The following is a 7169-nucleotide window of genomic DNA, read 5'->3' as shown; positions in this document are numbered from 1 at the left end:
TTTATCCAATAATGGTACATTTCTTTGAAATAGAGTAGTATTGGATAAATAGGGTAGTATTGGAATTCTACCATTACTTACTAATGCCTTTTTAAAAACACACACATCTAAAAAGTAGAAATTAATTGATATTTACTTATAGAATGGTAATTTGTGCTCATTATAAAATGCTGAGGTGAAAATGTGCAGTTACTCTATTTTACCTAAAGTAATCACATCGGCAGAAAATATAAATGTTCTTTTTCATTATAGTAACAAGAAGCACTGTGTTTTATAATATCTAGCACTTCCTAAATTCACATACTTCAAACAAAATTCCTTGTTTACAGACCATAAAACTGTACATCTCATTTGCAATTGAATGTTTTTTTGGAGGCTTTCCCAAAGGCAGGCAAGCAAGGTGGGTTTGGGTAGAGATTCATGAATATATATGTATATATAAATGTTGACCATATTCCAGAAAAGACATGGCATAAGCCTTATCTATGTCAGTGTCTAGCTGGTTTTGTCAGGATGATAAATCATTACTGGATTTTTAATCTAAAGTTTATTTTTTGTTCCTTCCATGCTGCTCTACTTTTGAATTATAACATTTTCTCCCCATTTTCCAGAACTGAGCCAAATAATTATCACTCGTGACAATTAGTACTTTCCATGCCCACTCTCACCTTTCATATATGGGAACTAAGTCCATAGTAGTAGCTCTCAACCCCAGCTGTCCATCAAAATGCCTTGTGGAAAATCTGGAATATATGCCTGTGTAAGAGTCGCTCGCAGAAGTTCTGATTCCTAAAGGCTTCCTGTCCTGGCTCCAGATCATTCTGATACACAGCCAGGGTTAAGAAACACTAACACAGAAACACATTTTCTAATTTTAGGGGCATGTAAAAATAATAAATACATGTAGGTTTACCTAAGCAATTATACTCACCTTATAAAGACATATATACAAACCAGCATCAAGGAAGCTGGCATTTGAAGTAGGCCTTCTTCAGAATCATTGAGAAGTTAATTCCTGGAGCATCGGAGAACTCACTCAACCTACCGTTAGGAATAGCTTTTGTGTCCAGACTTTTTTATACCAGAGATATTATGTGAGAAATGACAAGTATAGTTGAAACAGTGTTGTAAGTATTATATTGTACATCAATATTGGTTAAGCAGCATTTTGTGGGCTGGGAAGTTATAGTTCTCTAAGAGTTCTTCAAACTCTCCTATGTAAACTTGAACGTCTAGACTTCCACATCTTATTATCTATAACTACATGGCACAATATCATAGCCACCAGCCACATATGCCTGTGGAGCACTTTAAATGAGGCTAGCTCACATCAAGATTTGTTGTCAGTGTAAAATACACACAGATTTCAAAGACTTCATACAAAAAAGTAAAATATCTCTAAATTTTTACATTGACTATAAGGTGAAATAGTATTTTTGCATATTGGTTTAAACATAATGTATTATTAAAATCACTTAATTTTTTAATTTTATTAATGTGGGATATTAGAAAATCTAAAGCCACATATGTGGCTCACATTATGTTTCTACCGTAGAGTGCTCACTTATGATATTTACATCCACCCTAACACTTATGACAGATGTCGACCTCTTCATAGACCTCATCCTACTCTCTGTCACCAACACCTGATCTACCCAAACTGTAATTATTCTCATGACTCATTTAATTGGGTGTCTAAGCCATCAAGCAGTACTCTACCTATGAATATTCATTAAAAACTTAACATTCAAGGTTTCACAAAAGCTTCCTAGTCGTCCACAGAAAGTATGAATTCCAACTGAAGAAATCTAACACCTCTATTGAATGTGTATTTGTAAAACAGGTCTGTTCCATTTGTCATTTGGGCTAAGGGTCACATCTCTCTCCTCGGGATCTAACACTGCAATACCGTAGCTCAGTAAGAAAGACTAATTGCTCAACGAAGGAATCAAAGATCTAAAAAATGCCCTTGGGCTGGTGACACCAGAAGTTTATCTTCAGAATCCAGAGTTGAACAAGAAGCCAGAGGAATGCCACAGGGCCCTGCATCTCCATTCACCTTCCTGAGCATCAGCCAGCCTTGGCAGCATTTTCTTTGCCAGCCTAGGAGGTTGCTGATCTTGAATGTCTAACCCAGCTCTAGACTCTCCCTTCTGAATGTGTCGGCAAACTCCCTAGATGTCATCCTGATATTCATTCACAGTTCTTTGTCCCTATAGCTAGTAGCACCTTCCATAAAAGAGAGAGAAACTATGTGGCAGAGGAGTGAGATGCATAGGCCAGAGACAAACAAGTCTTGGCTTAAGTCCCTTATCCTACCATTTAATTCCTGTCTTACTTTAGTCGAGTTACAACCTTGATTCCCTCATCTATAAAATGAGGGAAATGATAAAATATACCTGGTGTAGATTCTGCTAGTTGACTCCAATATACATCCTTTCCTCTAGAACTCCCCCAATTTCAGCCTGAAAAATGTCCCAGGTAATGACATTCCTTACCTCTCCTGCAGCTGGACGTGGCCAACAAGACAGACAGAAGCAGAAACGATGTATGTAACTACCTGCATGCCGTCTCCCCTCTCGGTGCTGGAACACTGAGCTGATATCAAGTTACCTGGGACCATGCGGATGAGATCTACGGCTTAGGGATTACAGAGCAACAGAATAGGGAGGTGCTGGAGCGTGGCTCAGCTTCTCTTATTGTGGCCGTTATTGCACTACCTGGATATTATCCTAATACGGCGCTCTAAGGAAATATGAAATTAAAGAAGACCATGCACATACAATGTTTAGCATAGTGACTAATAGGTAATAAGCATTCAACAACGCAGCTGTTATTATTATTACTGACAGCTCTACATCCTGCTCCTTTATACAGACTTACAGAAAAACACACAGGCACAAGCAAGGAGAGTAAGCCAAGCAAAATCCATTGATTTGAACATGCGCGATGCAACGTAGAATGCAGAAATCTAGAGGCTGGTGGAATTTCCCCTGAGCCTTAGGAATCAAAATTCCGAGACAAATGCTCTGTGCACCATGATAACTTAGTGCGATCTGCACTGCCCGGCCGGTGCAGGTGGAAATCAGGACGAGGCTGCTAAGTGGGACCAGCAGAGAACACATCTGTGGCAGCGCATGCCTCATTACTTCAGACAGCTCCCTTTCAAAAAGCTATCTGGTCATTAAATTCTGAGGTCTTTTGTCTTGTTCAGTGACAGAGATAAGAGCAAAGGCAGCAAGTTTTAATGACTTCTTTCTTCGTAGGTACAGGATAATCTTTCCTTGTTGGCAGCAGATAGGTCAAAGCTTAAAAGAAGAGCAGTCACCTCTTCTAAGTAGGAGGAGCCAGCTATCTTGTATCCACCTGATGCCAAGCCCGTACCTAATCCCCTTCCTTAGGTAGAATCCTTTATATATTAATATTGGAGACAGTCCTATGACAGAAAATCAAGGGAACTATTACTTAAGGTGAATTTCTGCAGAGAAATTCTAGATACTAAAATAGACTTTCTGCATTTATTTTTAAGCTCTTGGGGCAGGTTTCTAAACCATATAGAGAAGCTATGCTCTCCTCTAAAGGAAAGGAGCACCAAGGCCTGAGGCCCAAAGTGAGGTGGCAGTGTCATTTACAAATATAGTGGCAGCATTTAATCTCCTATCTGCACCAGACTGATGCATCCTAAGGTTGAACCCATTCCATCCCAGCAGCCTGAGTAGATGATGGGCCTGCATACAGTGGCAGAGCAGGCTCGAGTGTGTCCTGCCACCTCACAGCCAGAGCCTCCCAGGAAGCCTGTGAGACGGTTGGAACGGAACGCCTGACGCTGGCTCCAGGGTGCCCAGGTTAGATCAGGAGCATCGCAACTGTCACCCAGTGTCACACAGACTTACAGAGCATGAAGATTATCAAGACTGAAGCCACACCTTTTGGTTCAGCAGAGGCCGGCAGCCTGCATTTTTGTTGGTGAGCTGCAAGGGTGCGATCCGGCACGTCATGTCTAATAACTTTCTTTTCTGAAGTCTGATATGCTGAGAGATCGGGGCTGCTCATGTTAAAAGCTGGGTTTCCAGTGCCTTCCATAGCTTCTCTATCTTCTTTAACTAGAGCAAAACAAGGGGGTCAGGAGATCACACTATAGCAAAATATATTCCAGTGACAAGCAGAAAATTCCTTCCAGTAATTCCTGTGTGCAAGGACTCCAGTGTACCATCCTCAAATGTCACCAAAACAGAATTAGGTTAAAATTAACTCTTAAAAAAAAGAATAAATGATTAAAATAATTACAAATTGCACCCTGACAAGCAAGAGCAAAATTTCGCCCACAGCCATTTGTCTGTAATTAGTTAATTAATCCTTACACAAATTATGAGCAATAACTCATCAAGCAAGGCTCACCCATCAGAAATTCAGCCGACTTGGATTTCTTCTGCTCAGCTTGCTTCAGAGCCTTCTGCTGAAACTTCTGGAGGGAAATTGTTAAATGAATAAATTAGCTGAAGAATGAAGATCATCATTTATGATCCACAACTAACACAGTATTTAAATATGGAATGGCATTGAAATGTCATTTAATTTACATCTCTCCTAAAAGGGTCAAACACTAATTGAACAACAGAAGTGAAAGAATTAAATAAAATAGAATAATACAAGTTAATACAAATGCCAAATGAAGATCACATTAAAATATTTTGTTTTTATCACTTTTAATTAATGCAAAGAGCCCTCAACAAATTAAGAATGCTGGAAAATTTATCCTGAGAAACTTGCGTTGCAGGAGTGGCATTCATTTGGACTGTGCATCAATGCTGTTTCATTTGGGTAAAACAGAATTATCTTGTAGAAAACCTGTATGTGCTTAGCCTTTGTTCTGCCTGGATCCATATTTGTTTTAAACTGCAAGGTTCCAGACTGTGGACTTATTATTTATTTAAAACTAATCAGGGATAAATATGACCCAATCTTCTTAAATTTCAGTAAAAGTCAAAATAATGTGAAGTGCCAAGAGTTTCATACTCTTACGGGACTTGCAAAAATTTCATAAGATGCCACATCACTGAAAAGCAGAATTCATTACGTGACGAGAAAAGCCATTAATATTGGAATGCGTAATAAATGGTCAAAAATGAAAATGAATAGCCAGACATATTATTAGAGTTCTCAGACCCTTACAAGTTCCAAATGAATACTTGGTAACTGTCAGACTAAATTTAAAAAATATCTGTGGTAGAAATGCCCAAGTTCAGATTGAATTATAAAATTTAGATTAACAATAAGGAAAGAAAGCAAGAAAGATAAATAATGTAGAAATCAGCAAACCATGGCTATATGTAAAGATAGCTCCCTATCAGACAACTCATTACATGGAGTTTTTGATGACTGGATTCATAACAAAATGCCTTGTCCATTTAAAACCCTATGTCATTGCTTTTAATAAATTTCCTGGAGCTTCTAATATTCCCACTTTGAGTTAAAATGTTTACAACAACCTGACTTCTTTCAAAAAATTCTTTTATTATTATTGTATCATTAAACAATTAAATCACAATATTATATGGTGCATAAACAGCATAACATCAGAAAGACATGTTAGAGATTCACGAACAAATAGACCATGTAGCCAACCAAAGTGCAGGGCCTATTTTCCTGAGAAGCTCTTCTTTGAAACACAAAGGAAACATTTAGTGTACAATAGGTACAATATATATATATATATCTATATATATATATATATTTCATACCACTATAAACAAAATTAAGAGAAAATATGTATTCAAGAGATCTTTAAATTTTCTTAAAAGGTGAAGAGCAGAAACCTATATGGGTAAAAATTATCAACAACAAAAACCCCACTTCAACTAATATTTTTAAATTTTCTTTTAAAGAAAATGCATAACAACTCTTATTTAAAGAAAAGACCAATCATTTTAAAATCATTTTTTTCTTTAGTTAAGGAATTCTGATATTTTATTTTAAATCCATAGTTAGTGTAGGATAATGTATTCTGCGTAACTGTTCTATTTAAAAGATACAAATAACATCTATGTGGTTGTCTCAAAATCTAATATAAATCCTAAAAATTTGCTAAGATGCCTAGTTATGTGCTCACACATTAAACATATGCTTAAATAAAAATAGAAAATAAATTATACTAATTTGCATGTTATCTCAATTTTTCATATAAAAAGATTAAACTACATTCATTAAAAACTCAGAAACTTTTTAAAACAGTTCACAACTGCACTGCACATCCGTAGATTCACTCAGAAAGGTTGAAGTGTGACAGTCCCCTTCACAGCCTCCATCGGAGGTAGCCGCAGATGCTGGTTTTCTCGACATGGTTCAGTAATTTTGGCCTTCACTCCTTTCAGACCGAGTTAAAAAAGCTTTTAAATAGATGGATGTGGCCTATTAATAGACCTCATTTTCTTACTAAGGACTACAAATGAAATGTTGTACTTGCTCTCTAATGTGAAAAAGGTCTCCAAGATATTTTCACAAGTTCACATATTTAAAAGAAAAGCAAAGTCTGATTGAATACACTGGAGATAAATTCTTTGAGAAGATTTCCAAGTGATGGTTTGCGTTTTGTGACCTCTTTACTACTAACACGTGTTCAAGAGTAAATTCGAAGTGATTTCCCATTTCTCTCTTCTGTCAGTTTCCTCCCCCTTTTCTCTCCTTTAGACGTGAGCACCTTTAAGCATGTAAATCGCTCCCCCCAGCCCCCCAGCCCCCACCACTTCTCAAGTTAGAGTCTCTGTTTCTTCATGGGATGTTCTCTCTTTAGCTCATGCAAACTAATCCTTTGCTCATATTTTACATCAATTTCTTCATTCATTACCACTTACGGTAGTCTATTTGGGTAATGTTATTACTTTTAATACGTTCACATTAACTTATTAAATACCTATATTGTACTTAGCATCTTCCCCCTTCTCACTGATACATAGTTTTGAAGCAAAGCAAAATATGTGCAAATCTTAACCAAAACTACTATGGATGTACTCCAGGCTTTTTCCCTTCACACTGGTACTTAATTTGTATAGTATAATCTAAATCTAAATTAATCTAAATGAACGATTTCTAGTAACACTTTTCTTTTATATGTGTGCTTAAATAGTGACAAATCTGGTCTTTTTTTTTTTTTTATTTTGGTAAGGTTATCC

Source organism: Miniopterus schreibersii, assembly GCF_964146895.1.
Source record: "Miniopterus schreibersii genome assembly, chromosome: 8".
Classification (NCBI taxonomy): Eukaryota; Metazoa; Chordata; class Mammalia; order Chiroptera; family Miniopteridae; genus Miniopterus; species Miniopterus schreibersii.
This window is presented reverse-complemented; position numbering follows the sequence as displayed.